Raw genomic sequence first — 14,422 nt, forward strand, 5'->3', positions numbered from 1 at the left:
TTTTCCGAATATGTTTTAGTCTGACACTGAAACCAATGATTTTTTTCCTTTTAACCAAAGTTTGTTTATATTAATGAAATGCTTTTTCCTTCTAGCCAATCAGCGAAATCAAATCTTTCCTTTTAACCAATCAAGGGAATCATCGTCTTATTTGGCCTCATATCGAGGCCAAAGCAATTTAAATGGACCATTCTTCGTTTTAAAACTTAGACTAATAAGTGAAGACATCATATAAATGTTCATATGGATTAACGCTGGTTTAATGTTAACATTAATTTATAGACATTAAATGTCTAGAGTAACATGTATCTCTATCTCTAGAAACAAGTAACATGTATCTCTAGAATTTCAATAAGATTGAGACATTGTATTTTTTACTTTAAACATTTATTTTTATTTTTGATGTGTCTAGAGACCGACCATGTCTACCGTGTCAAAATTGCGGTTTGCATGAGAACCCAATCTGGCAGGCTTGACAGTTGTTGTTTGCATGAGAACCCAATCTGGCAGGCTTGACAATTGACAACTATTGTTTGCATGAGAACCTGATCTGGCAACCTACTCAATATTTCTGTTTATTCACTCTTTTGGCTGGAACAGTGGCAATTGCTTCAATGTTTGCTAGACAATATTTCTGTTTATTCACTCTTTTGGCTGGAAGAGTCACAATTGCTTCAATGCAATGTTTTCTGGTGGCCACCACTTAAGAGCCTGCAGACAACTTGAATTCAATAGCGAGAATTTAGAGCTTGCTTGTTTTCATTCCTTATTATACTATCTTTCCGGGTTTACTGATGGATGGAATTCATACTCGAAATAAGGTTCGAATTCTAGCTTTCATTAATACTTGATTTAAGGTAATATTGCTTGATTGAATTAACGATTCATGTTTTGCTTTATATTGCATGTCTCAGAACTGCTCTGTTATTTCTGCCTCCTCTGAATTGCAAACTTAGTACTTTCTCATTCATCTAATGCATAGTGGAGAATAAAACTCTGAATTCAGAGCTGCCTTGATAATGACAACTCGAATTCAATAGCGAGAAGTTAGAGCTTGCTTGCTTTCATTCCTTATTATACTATCTTTCCGGGTTTACTGATGGATGGAATTCATACTCGAAATGAGGTTCGAATTCTAGTTTTCATTAATACTCGATTTAAGGTAATAGTGCTTGATTGAATTAACGATTCATGTTTTGCTTTATATTGCATGTCTCAAAACTGCAGGAATGATAGTTTAGCAACAATAACTTCTTCTGCTCTAATTAAAGGGTTTTGACAATTTTGGCTTCAACTTGCGTTTTGGGTAATATCTTGACAGCTTCTTCTACTCTAATTAAAGGGTTTTGACAGCTTTGGCTTCAACTTTGGATTTTGGGTATTTTGGGTAAATTATCTTGAGAGAAAAAATAAGAAATTTTTCCTACTTCTATACTAACTCTATCGGAATTTGTTTACCTTAAACAATGCTCACCTGTACACCCAGGTAGGCTTCAAACAATGCTCACCATGGCTTCAAACAACGCTCACCTGTACACCCAAGTTGGCTTGTAAGGAGACACACATCGCGCACAGAGGAAGGTGCCTGGTATCTTAATACATGCATCACCTATCAATTCTGCTTTTGGTTATATTTGTTCCTTTTTTATTTGCTTTGTAGACAGATTTTGAAGTAGTGGATTGAATGTTTCATGATGCATAAAACGTTGGAGGCTTTCATTATAATCATGACTTTCACCTAGTTGTTCTATTTGCTTTTATTATGATATGATATTTTAAGGTCCACGAGACTAAAAATAGTCTATGAGACCATTAGTTCCTTGTTTTTCACTTTTTGCAATTCAATCATTTTCCGATTCAAATTGATGATGAGCTGGCCCAACCTTCCAACAATCCCCTCGCTAAAAAGACAATGCCAAGAAACTGATGCTAACATGTTCTCATAACTTTCTTTGAATGCATCACATTCCAAAATGAAATGTTTTTCTGATTCCACAGCCCCAGACATGCAAAATGTACACACCGGTCTTCCCAAGCTTCTTTAGGCCTTTTCCACCATCCCGTTTCACATCGAAGTTGATGTGAGTTGGTCCTTAATTGAGCAATAGGAATCTTTTCCCTCCACGAAATGCTAGCTCCAATGAACTATTTTTGTTGTAGATCACACGTAGGGTTGAATTTGTTGATTTGGGGTAGCATCGAATGTGCTCTAGCCATGAAAATTGGTGGAGAGGCTAAAGCACATGAGATCTCCAATACCCGGAAATGGTTTGGGCAGAATCTAACCAATTTGGGAGATATTAAGATAATTAATATTTTGTAATGGATTCCCTAAGTCTAGACTTAGGGAAAATAAAATATTAATGTGAATTAATATAAAATTGAGTTAGAATGGTCCAAAAGTCATGGATCAAGCCAGATCTAATCTTAGCAGTTGATTAGAGACTTAATCTCGGTCGTTGAATTGTCAACGAGAAAAGTATAAGAGGAGGCTTGAGGGTCACTTGGAGAACAAACCGAGTTGATCAAGAATTCGATTTTCTGGGGCAGGGCTTGCTGAGGAAATCGAAGGAGTGATCAGAGTTGCAGCTGAGGGGCAAGGAATACAGAAGAAAAGAGGTAGAGAGGGTACCGGGACCATCAGCACAGAAGCTGGGAGAGGGTTGACGCAGAGCCAGCTAGAGGCCACGCAGAGGCAGCCAGAGGCCACGTAGAGGCAGCTAGGAGTTGCGCAGTGCCAGAGAGAGCCAGCGTGGGAGACGCAGAGGCTCCAAAGGCTGACGCATAGCCTCCAGAGGCTGACACTAGGCTAGTTGGGCTGACGTTGGTCCAGAGAGGTTGACGCAGACCCTAGAGGCTGATGTTGGGAGATTTCGTGGGGCAGATTGGAGCTGAGAGGTGTGGGATCATTCATTCGAGGTTTTTAGTGAGAATATCTATCTCCGACTAAGAGGTACTACTACCGAGGGCATTCTCTGTTGGGTGAGCCATTTCTGGCACCCAGATTGTATTCTGAAATTGCTTAATAATAAAACCCTCAGTTAGCTGCACAAGTTTTCCTGCGTTGGGTTTTTCCGAGGACATTAATCCAAAAACAATGGTGTCACTTGTGTGCTTGTTTTTCCTTCAGTTGATGATCTGTATGTGTTGAGCATGTACTTGTATTTATTTTCAGTATTTACATGGTAAATAACTTGTTAATTAACAGAACAAGTAGGAAGAAATAAATCAGAGTACATGAAGGATTTCTAACAGATAGACTTAGAAATTCCAACATGGTATCAAAGGGTGGTTGCAGATCACAGAGTAACTGAGGGCATTAGCCAAGCAGAGCAGTAGCAGCAGCAGAAACAATTGTCCCAAGTGACAGAAGTTGTTCCTATCGGAAAAGCAGCAAGGGGTTACGCAGTGCCTGCATCATCAAGTTCGAGCCGAGAAGAGGATCAGTGCAGTGGCAGAGAGGAGCAGACCCGACCTACGCTTTGCCCAGTCATCTTTCTCAGTCAGGAAGGATTGACGCCCATGACCAGGAGGTGCGGATTTTGCTGGTGTCGGGATTGCGCAGAGCCTAGAGGCTCTAACCTTCAGTTTGTTGGGGCATAGGAGGCTGTGGGTAAGTTGCAGAGTGAAGCTGGTGGGGTATTGTGGTTAGAACAGTACCTAACAGGGCAAGACCAAGGAAGAGGGAGTTGTTGCCGAGGATTTCTAGCCAAGAAATCTGGATCAGTGGTGCAACTACACTAACGATCGAAGTGGGGGCATCTCGACATTGGCAGAGGGGTTTCCAGGAGGGAAATCGAGGCTTAGAGGGAATCACATCGAGAACTTCCAGGAGAGAAGTAGAGAGACTCGGAAGAGTCGAAAGAGAAGCAGCGAAATGGCAGTGAACGGGGTAAGAGATCAGGACAGACTGGACAGAGCCTCAAAATTCGTAGTCTGGAAGGCCAAGATCTTGTTTGTTCTAGATAGGAATTGTCTCAAGCACTTCGCCTTGAAAACGATAGTAATCCCAGTTGACCCAGTTAAGAACGAAAACTACAAGGCAATGGCGAGGGCCAAGAGCATCATACTTGATGGGGTCAAGGACCATGTAGTACCACATATTGTTGAAAAGGACACGGCAAATGCGATGTGGGAGGCCCTGACGAAATTGTATCAGCATACTTCCGTGCAAAGGAAGATGATACTAGAAAATCAGTTGCAGTCATACCAAATGCAGAAGGGAGAACAGATCGACACCTTCCTCGATCGATTGAAGGAGATCCGGGATCAGCTGACTTCTATAGGGGCCACGCCGGATGAGGAGATGTTGGTGAGGACCACATTAAACGCAGTCTCAGAGGATTGGGAGGTATTTGTCAAGAGCATACTGGGCAGGTCGACCCTTCCAGATTGAGAGGAACTATGGGCAGCTCTTTGTCAAGAAGAGATCAAAAGGCTAACCAAGGCGGGAAGCAACGGCAACGGGGTCAGAATCAAGGAGGAGGAAGAGGAGGATGTTGACCTAGCATCTGAGGGAAAGCAGGGGAAACGGAAGAAGGACCTCTCCAAGATCAAATGCTTCCACTATGGGGAATTGGGTCATTATGCGAGCCAGCGTCTGAAGAAGAAGAGCAAGGGAGAGGCTTCTGAGACCAAGGCAGCGCCAGCAAGGGCGAAGAAAGAAGTGGAGACAAATGATGACTGTCCCATGAGTGCTCATGCGCCACTTGAGAGGAAGTGGGGAGACATCGAGTTGTAGTCAGACAGACTACAGGCGATGAGGGGCGAGATCCTCGAGGTACCCAACCTCTTGGATTATACCTTGCTACGGGAGCCCCGAAGAGGAGTAGCAGGACTGCCGGATGTAGGAAGAGACAGATGCGGATGAAGCAACAGAGGGAGCTACAGTGCAGGAGTCCCAGGACAACGAGAGGCAGCAGTGCGAGATGCATAGAGTTGTGGCAACAGCGCAGAGGTCAGAGAGGGAGCACTTGTCAGCGACAGAGGGAGCTTCAGCGTCGGGAGTGTTTTAGCCCGACGGAGATGTCAGAGTTCGGAGATCAGTTACTTACTTCTCAGTAACTGAGTTGCAGTGCAGCAATTAGCAGTGGTAGTGCTATGAGCAGCACGATGCAGCATGATGAGAGGGGTTGCAGTGCAGATGCAGCAGTGGCAGTGGCAAGGCCATGGGCAGCAGCATGGATGCAGAGGGAGTTGTCGTACGGATGCAACAGTGGCAGTGGCAGGGCCATGGGTAGCAGTACATGATGCAGCAGTGCAGAAGATGTTGGGTAACAAGCATAGCATCAGCATAGGAACAAATGCCAGATGATCACGGTGATGCTCAGTGAGGAGTATTACTACAACACAGTCCTTACTAAGAGGGAGTATTGATTTGGGGTAGCATCGGATGTGCTCTAGCCACGAAAATTGATGGAGAGACTAAAGCACATGAGATCTCCAATACCCAGAAATGGTTTGGGCAGAATATAACCAATTTGGGAGATATTAAAATAATTAATATTTTTTAATGGATTCCCTATGTCTAAATCTAGGGAAAATAAAATATTATTGTGAATTAATATAAAATTGAGTTAGAAAGGTCCAAAAGTCATGGATCAAGCCAGATCTAATCTTAGTCGTTGATTAGAGACTTAATCTCAGTCGTTGAATTGTCAACGAGAAAAGTATATGAGGAGGCTTGAAGGTCACTTGGAGAACACATCGAATTGATCAAGAATTTGATTTTCTGGGGCAGGGCTTGCTGAGGAAATCGAAGGAGTGATCAGAGTTGCAGTTGAGGGGTAAGGAATACAGAAGCAGAGAGGTAGAAAGGGTACCAGGAGCATCAGCACAGAAATCGGGAGAGGGTTGACGCAGAGCCAGCTAGAGGCCACGCAAAGGCAGCCAGGAGTTGCGCAGTGCCAAAGAGAGCTAGTGTGGGAGACGCAGAGCCTCCATAGGCTGACGATGGGCCAAAGAGGTTGACGCAAACCCTAGAGGCTGACGCTGGGAGATTTCATGGAGCAGATTGGAGCTGAGAGTTGTGGTATCATTCATCCGGGGTTTTTAGCTCGAATATTTGTCTCCGACTGAGAGGTACTACTGCCGAGGGCATTCTCTATCGGGTGAGCCATTTCTGGCACCCAAATTGTATTCTAAAACTGCTTAATAATAAAACCCTCAGATAGCAGCACCGGTTTTCCCGCATTAGGTTTTTCCGGGGACATTAGTCGAAAAACAACAGTGTCACTTGTGTGCTTGTTTTTCCTTCATTTGATGATCTGTATGTGTTGAGCATGTACTTGTATTTATTTTCAGTATTTACATGGTAAATAACTTGTTAATTAACAGAACAAGTAAGAAGAAATAAATCAAAAAGTACATGAAAGATTTCTAACAGATAGACTTAGAAATTCCAACAGAATTCCTCAATGTAATATTTCTTCTTACTACCCAGCTCTTTTCCCCATACCTTTTTACGAAACTTCTTCATAACCAAATCCTTTAGCTCCTTGCTATTTGTGGGACAAGCATTGAGGTAGATATTCCATTTTTGCATCCATGTGTAGTTTTGTTTCATCCATGTTTTCTTTCTTTCACTCATGCCTTCATTGAAGATAACATTAGGCCATCTACCTACTCTCATTTGCTCAATTCTTTTTAGATATCTTATGAGCCGCACCATAGCAATTGCTTCAATGGGAGTTGCTCCTGTTTCACTCAACATTATCTCATAAGGTACTAAACTTTTTATTTTGAACTTGCTCATGATCAAACGTTTTTGGATTTTCTCAATTTGTTTCCATTTTGAGACGGGAGTGCTGCTAGCCCACAATTCACACCCATATAGCATCACTGGACAAACTAGGAGTCCAAAAAGCACTTTAATCGTTTTCCAATCCCATAACTCTGCCTCTCTACATCTGTTTTGAAGAGCATATAATGCTTTCCACCCTCCTAAAATTCTCTTCTTTCTGCAGTCCTCCCAATTGAGTTTGTTGTTGAAATCAATCCCAAGGTACTTGTACTCATTTACTTCTTCAAGAATGTTGTCTTCAAAGAAGAAAGTATGTTGGCTCTACTTCCTTTTATTAGAAAAAATCATTATTTTGGTCTTGCTAGTATTGACTTGCATCCCCACTGCTCTACAAAAATGCTCAAGGGCATATAAGTGCATTTGCAATCCATGGGCCGATTTAGAAATCAATACAATATCATCAACATATAAAAGAAGCTTTATCACAAACTCCCCCAACCGAACACCATCTCCACCTTGCATATTTAGCCACTCTTCCAATTTATCAATATATAGACCAAAAAGAGTAGGGGATAGAGGGCAACCTTGCTTGACTCCAATGTCACTTCTAAAGCTTTCTGAAATACCTACTGAGGTTCTAATTTTGACTTTCACTTCTTCATAAAGTTTATGGACAACAACTCTATAATGCACAGGAATTTCAAGTTTTTCCATTCTACGCCACAACTTATCCCTAGGGACTGTGTCAAATGCTTTTTTGAAGTCAACAAAGCAGCAAAATACTTCTTCTTTGTCCTCCCAAACCTTTTCAACAATGTGTCTCAACATGATGCCATGATCCACTGTAGAATGTTTCGGCCTAAAACCTGCTTGTCCTCTTGCCCTCTTTTCTTTTACTTATGCCCACTTACTAATTTTGTCTTCTACCATGCTGCCGAAAAGCTTTGCAAACAAAGGATTGATCATAATTGTTCTATAGTTGGATGGATTATTAATGTCTCCACTTTTAAAAAGGGGTATTGCTAGGCTAGTTGTCCAGTCTCTTGGGAATCCTTGTTGAATATTTCCATGATGTGCGGTGCAAGAGCGTTCATTCCCCATTTTAGATACTCTGCTTGAAGTTCAACCAAGTCCTTTGCCTTTCCTGTTTTCAACTTCTTAATTCCATTCTCCACCTCCTGTAATGTGAAGAGCTTTGAATTTGTGGTGATCTTAGGGGGGACTCTGCCTCATATTATTTCTCATAGAGTTGGCTTGCATATTCAAACCATTGGTTGGCTGTAATATTATTTTCAATTTGCTTCTTCCTTGGTTGCAATTCCTGCCAGAAAAGCTTTGGATTATTCTTGCTTAAATATATTAACTCTTCTCTCCTTGTTTGCATGAACTCATCATTTTTCCTTTTTAGTATCTGCTTATATAACTTTACATTCATCTTCTCCTTTCTTGCCTTTTTCAAAGTTCTCCTTGCCATTTTGCATTCCTCATCAAACCAAGCATTTACAGGAAAACAATTTGATTTTGATTTCCTATTTTTTGCTCTTTTGCACTTCTCAAGTGCACTTTGATTTATATTTGTTAACTCATAACTGTTGAAGCTTTTGAAACCAGTTTTCTCATTCCAAATTAATCTCTCTAACATTGTCTTGAAGATATTACAATTTTCTTGTGTTAGAAGAATTTTGCCCCTTGATAGTCATTGTCGAGAGCATTGGGTTTTCCTCCTATGTTGCCTCTCTCTAACCATGATAACCTTATATAAATTGGGTTATGGTCTGATTTTAAGTCCCAAATATGCTCTCCAATACTAACTCCGTCTATCTTTTTATTAAGCTTTGTGAACACATCACATAGTTGACGACACTTGCCCCATTGTATGTGTTGCAAGTGAAGTTCCCAGAGTTTTTCCATCTATCTAGACCATTGCAAATAAGTAAGTTGAAAGCCCCACACAGTGTAAGCAACTCCTCTCCAAAATGATTGCTAACTTTGTCATCTTCTAAACACCTCACCCATTGGGGATTCTCCTCTTCAGTCAGCCAAATAGGATTGTTATCCTCTTTGCAACAAAGAATGCTAGCTTGCTTATTTGTTGTTCTAGCATTGAAATCTCCCACTAAAAGAACTTCTCCTTGCTGAGAATACACGGCAATATCTTGTTTTAAAGTTGCATACGGACCCTTGCTGTCAAGCCCCTTATTTTTGTAAGTTTTTGAGACTTGAGGGGCAAAATAGCATGCTGCAATTCTTATGTGATTCTCATTCTCTGATATTTTCAACCATAAATATTGTTTATTTGCATCTTTTTTAATTAACTGAATGTGACGGCCTTCTTTTTCTTTTGTAACAACCCAAAATAAACATGTAATTAATCAAGTAATTTATATTCAACATGCAATTCAACTAATTAACTTCAATTTCAAAACTATGATTAGAGCACTTATCTGTGATTTCGGTTGAAGTCTGCTATCTGCAACAAGGTTTTGGGGACGACTCTCCACCCAACCATAGGCTCAATTGTGCAATAATTCGCTACAACTGGCCACCCCCGAGCCCTCAATCAACGTACTACTCCCAGTGACTCCTATGTCTTAAAACACCATTCTCCCAAGAGAATGAAAGATAGAATCTCGGAAAGATGGAATGCAAGAATGCCTCTCATCTTCCTCACCATCTATTAAATAGAACAACATTGGAAGGGGAACCACATGCACACACTCCATGTGTCTACATGCAACTTTCTTTTGATTTTTAGCTTTCTTGTTTTATTTCTTTACTTTTCTTTTGATTTTTTAGCTTTCTTGTTTTATTTCCTTCTTTTTGATAGTTTTCTTGTTTTATTTCTATTTATTCTGATTTAGAGTTTTAGTATAGTTATTACTATTTTTAAATTCATTTATTATTTATGATTTATTATTTTTATTATTTATTATTAAGTGATTTATTATTTATTATTTATTATTTAAATTATTATTATTTATTCGTATTATTTATTATTTTTGTTATTTATTATTTATTATTATATTATTATATTATTATTTATTATGTATTATTAAGGGAAGGGATATTACATCTTTCACTAAAACTAGTATTCCCCCATACCCCTTGCCATTTTCTGCTACCTTGTTCCAAACTCCCAACTTCAAATAACCGTCAAACACAGGAGTTTTGCAACCATCATGCTTATGAGTTTCTGTGAGACAAATTATGTCTCTACCTTCAGCAATAGGCCCTAACCCAGGTCCCCTCCTCCAAGGTAACCTCTACAATTCCAACAAACTAAACTTAGGTAGACCTAGGTATAATTTGACTGCTACGCAGTTTGGCACATAAGACTCAAATTTGAGTCTTCACCCTTTTTCATCCATGTTGCTCTTGTTGTTTTCGTCTCTATTATTGAATTCTTTGTTTTTTCTTTACTGCCAGCTTGCCGCCCTGATTTGCCTAGAGGCCCAAACACTGCAATAACGGTTTTCCCATCGTACAACAATGCCCTTTTCCCTTCATTTCTTGTTGTTCTAATTTTCTCCACTTCATCCCTTCTCTCCTCTTGTTGTTTTTGGTTAAATCTTCATCGAGGAAGAAATGTGAGCCTTTCAAGAGTTTCTTTTTGCCCAAAAGTTGCCACTTGTCTTGTACACTTGCCATGGTGACTTTTATGGATTGAGGCCTCTCTTCACATATCTTCCCAACCCTTCTTGCTTGGAAAATTTGCCCTTTCCAATGTAGTTTCTCCTTCAAAAAGTCGTTTGTCAAATTGAGAGCACTTTCATTCTTCCCATAATCTCTTATTCCTCTGATAATAAAGTTTGTTTTCTTGTCCTGTCTTTCTTTGTGTTCTATTTCCTATGCTCTACGAGCACTTGCATCTTCTTCTTTCTTTGTCCTTATGTAACCATTAGTGTCTTCAACTCTAGCTTTGATTTCTTTTGGACCATCTTTCCACTGTTCATTTTTGTCTTCTCTTTGGAAATGTCTGTTTGTTGAGATACCTGTGTATCTACCTGAGTTTGTTTAGAAATTATCACATCCTTATTTGTTGTTATTAATCATTTCATGCTTTGCCACGCTATCGTCATGCTTTGCCATTCTTGTTTTCCTGTCTCTAGAGCCTCTAGTAACATTGTTACCTGTTCTTTTAAAATTCTATTACTTTCCATTAGACATCGGTTTGCAACTGTGATCTCTAAAATTTTGTGGTCCCTTTCCTGTTCTCTAGCTTCCAAAATCTCCAGCCTTGTCGTGGCCTTCATCAATTCTTGGACATATAAATCTGATGACCAAGTAAGAGGTGTAGATGTGGGACTGTAAATGATTGATTCTTTTTTTTTTTCTCTTATTTAGTTTCTTTCTCTTGATCAGTTTTCTTCTCATTAGATGCGATTCTTGTGAGCAGCGGATAATGTTGATGGATTGGCAGATGCGATTCTTGTGAGCAGCAGATAATGTTTAAGGATTGGCACCATTTCTAGATGTACTGTCAATCTTTGCAGCTATCCAGTTTGCTTCTATTATTCTAGTGGTCACTCCTACTGCTCTATCAACCTCTACCTTTGTATCCTCTGCCTCTTACCTGCACTCCGAACAAGTCAGTCTCTTACTCTGATAAATTCATATATTTTAAAGTTATCTGCACTCTGAACAGGTTAGTCTCTTACTCTGATAAATTCATATATTTTAAATATTATTTTCACAGCGGACAAATTCTAGTACCAATTTTTTTAAACACTAAAGCTAAGGATCTTAAATCCCTAACAATTTTGTTATTTACATTAATAGCTGAAAATTACCAGTTAAGGCACCTACCTTCTGCACAGACGTAATGCCAAGCTTGCATTAGCCCTTCTTCTTCCTCCTCATTTCTGCTTCCTCGTCATATCAAGATTCTTGTGGCTTTTAGAGTAGACTGGAGCAAATAGATGCAATATCAGCCCCTTTGTATCCCCTATGCAACATTCTAAGTTTTTTTCCCTATCGTCCAAATATTAATTCATATATTAATATCTTAATTCAAACAAGCAGATCCGTATCTAAATCAATTAGATGTAGAGTCTAATGGCAATTATTATATTCTATTTTTTTGTTAGCAGTAGATCCCAGTGATGCCTACCCACCCACGCCCTAGTTGTACACGTTTAACCACAGGAAAAATGCACTAGCAGAGGACATTTAAGGACATTTACCTTTTAGTTCCTCAACCGGAAGGCAGGTTCAATAAATTGGAGAACCGAATCAATCAGGCCTATGTAATTGTCGAATCCAGAGAGATGCAAGTAAGGCGGGGCAGATAAGGCACTTGGCTTTAGGGATGGGTGACGGGCTTTAAGGATATTTTTTTAGGGGCTTTAGGTAGGGTAGGGGTAAGCTTCAAACCATCACCACCAGGTTAGGCCATTGTTTCTTCGGCTTTGATCGCTTTTATTCGTACCATTTCGCTTTGCTTTGGGCAGGGCAGAGAGCATATAGGCAGGCAGGTTAATTTAGCTCGCCCATCTTCTATTTGTTTAGCTTCATGATGGATTTGTACTCCTACACCATGGCATCTTGCCATACCTGCTACCTTTCGACCTCCTCCTAATTGGAAGTCGCTACATCAATGATGGAAGACACCAGTGCAATGTAACTGAGAAATTGATTAGGAGGATGGCTTACCCAAAAAGAAGCCTCTGGCACACCAACTTGCTCCTTTGCGTCCTGCAATGTATGTAAGACACCTCAACCTCCTAATGTCGATTGCTTGGGTTCTTTGCCTGGGTTTTCATCATCATAGCTAGTTAGTGACATTGAGATAGCTAGTTAGTGACAGTGCGATAGCATTCTGTAGTCCTCCTTCGCCACCACCTTCTATATCATCGTCTGATACAAATTCACATATTCAGGTTCAAGTCCAACCTTGACTACACTTAACTGGTCAACATGCCCATAAAAGCCTGTGACGTTAATGCAGTGATCTGCAAGCGGGGAAAACATGTGACCTTGAACCTTTAACCAAAGTGCTCGTCGAAATATTATGCAAATTCAAGCTAGCTGTTCATCATGCGTTCTGGGATATTTTCACACCTCTCTTCCAAATCCAGTCTCGTTTCTTCTAGATGTCCCTTGCGTCCAGAACCAACTGGTATTTTTTCTCTGCGTCTCACTGCTCTAGTTTGACCTTCCTTTCCGGCTGAACAGTATCGATTAGATCCAAGTTCCCATTATGGTTTCCCAAGACCAGTGATTACAGGCGAATACGGAACAAAAGGCAAACATATACGCATTTCCTAAGAGGACAGGAAATCCAAACCCAACAACAACAGATTTAAGAGTCAATTAACGAGCGGAAATTCTAAACGATTATTCAAAACATAATAATTTCGTGTGGAGAGTGGCTGCATGCAAGCCCCACTTGGCAGTTTACTTTATTTTTTATTTCATTTAACTTCTATTTTTTATTTTATTTATTATTAATTATCATTTTATTTATTTATTTTTATTCTTTACTTAACACAATGCATGAGACGTGTCTACCTCGTGCTCTCTAAATAAATTTTCAGTCCACTATTTCATTTGCTATGATATGTTTCCTCTCTATGTGTAGATGAATGAGCGAAATGACTACTCACGAATTGGATGGATTCATTTTACAAGTTACGATAGCAAATAAAAGGATTTTATAGTTCATTTGGAGGAATTGGCCACCAAAGATGGTCATCACTTCTTTATCTTTTAGTAAAGGTATGTACAAAAGGATTTGTACCCTAGGGGTGGGTAATGGGAAGACACACACATTTATGCTTTATTTTCTAATTACTTTACTTCACAACTCGAAGAACCCCAGTTTTGTCTAAACCCCAAGTGGAGAGAAAGGTGTTTTATTATTCCATATATTTGCCTTGGGTAATGAAATGAAGTTATTTCTCTCTTTAAGTTATTTTTTTCATGTTTAGACTTGATTTACTCTAAGTCATCATGGCCTAGCCTGTAGTAGAAGCAAGCAGAGATAGGTCCAGTCTATTTATTTCCTAGGGTCAATTAGGCTTTGAAATCTCAACAGACTGGTAAACAAGTTGCATATGGCTATGGAGTTGTCACAAAGTGGAAAGGCAACATGGAGGTTGATACCAATTCGGATTATGATCAATCGAAATTTGAAGAAGAGTAATTAGGCGATGTAGCACTTCTCAGAACTGAGGCAAAGATCTCTATCATTGTGTTCGTGACAAACCCGATTCCCAATTAGGCCACATTTACCACAAAAGTTCACTTCACTTGTCAAATTTTTGAAGGGAATGAGCAAGAAGCATCAGTTGGTCCAGCCTTGACGTTTTGAATCATGGTGCTCCCCTGCAATCTTTAAAGCCTTACATTGCTACCACATAAGGCCCACGGATTGCGAGTGCATATGGTCCTACCTTGCTTGTGTAGAATAAGGGCCAATTGGACACAAATACTAAAGAGCAATCTACATTATTATTGGATGCTTTACCTACTTTCACAACCTTTCCTAGTCTAAAGGAAGTTATGGTTGCATTTGATAATGATGATGTAGCCGCAAAGGGAGTCTCTAAGAAGGGACCTCATATTATTGAAATTATAGACAATGAGGCCAATCAAATTTTTCAGGAGTCAAGTGCACCACCTGTTGTTTAAGAATAAGAAGCAAAGGCAGTCGTTTCCACACCACTAGTTTCACCAATT

At 39.8% G+C, this 14,422-nt stretch overlaps 1 protein-coding gene across 6 annotated transcripts in view; it reads right to left on the bottom strand.

Moving 5' to 3' along the window:
- The window catches only part of LOC149208643 (coenzyme Q biosynthesis Coq4 family protein / ubiquinone biosynthesis Coq4 family protein), a 148,929-nt gene extending 135,843 nt beyond the window's left edge, over positions 1–13,086 (bottom strand). For 2 of the 6 annotated variants that reach the window (XM_089396145.1, XM_089396146.1), the window contains exon 1: positions 12,395–13,085. The gene's annotated coding sequence lies outside the window, so the exon portion shown is untranslated. Of the gene's footprint in view, positions 1–11,548; positions 11,649–11,925; positions 12,277–12,394 lie in introns of those variants that run through there. The other 4 variants (XM_089396143.1, XM_089396144.1, XM_089396142.1 and 1 more) reach the window with 4 other exon arrangements.
- Positions 13,087–14,422: the final 1,336 nt, after the last annotated feature.

This window comes from Pinus tabuliformis, chromosome 1_2, assembly GCF_031772625.1.
Source record: "Pinus tabuliformis cultivar Carrire ecotype Pingquan chromosome 1_2, CPIR1, whole genome shotgun sequence".
NCBI classification, from domain to species: domain Eukaryota; kingdom Viridiplantae; phylum Streptophyta; class Pinopsida; order Pinales; family Pinaceae; genus Pinus; species Pinus tabuliformis.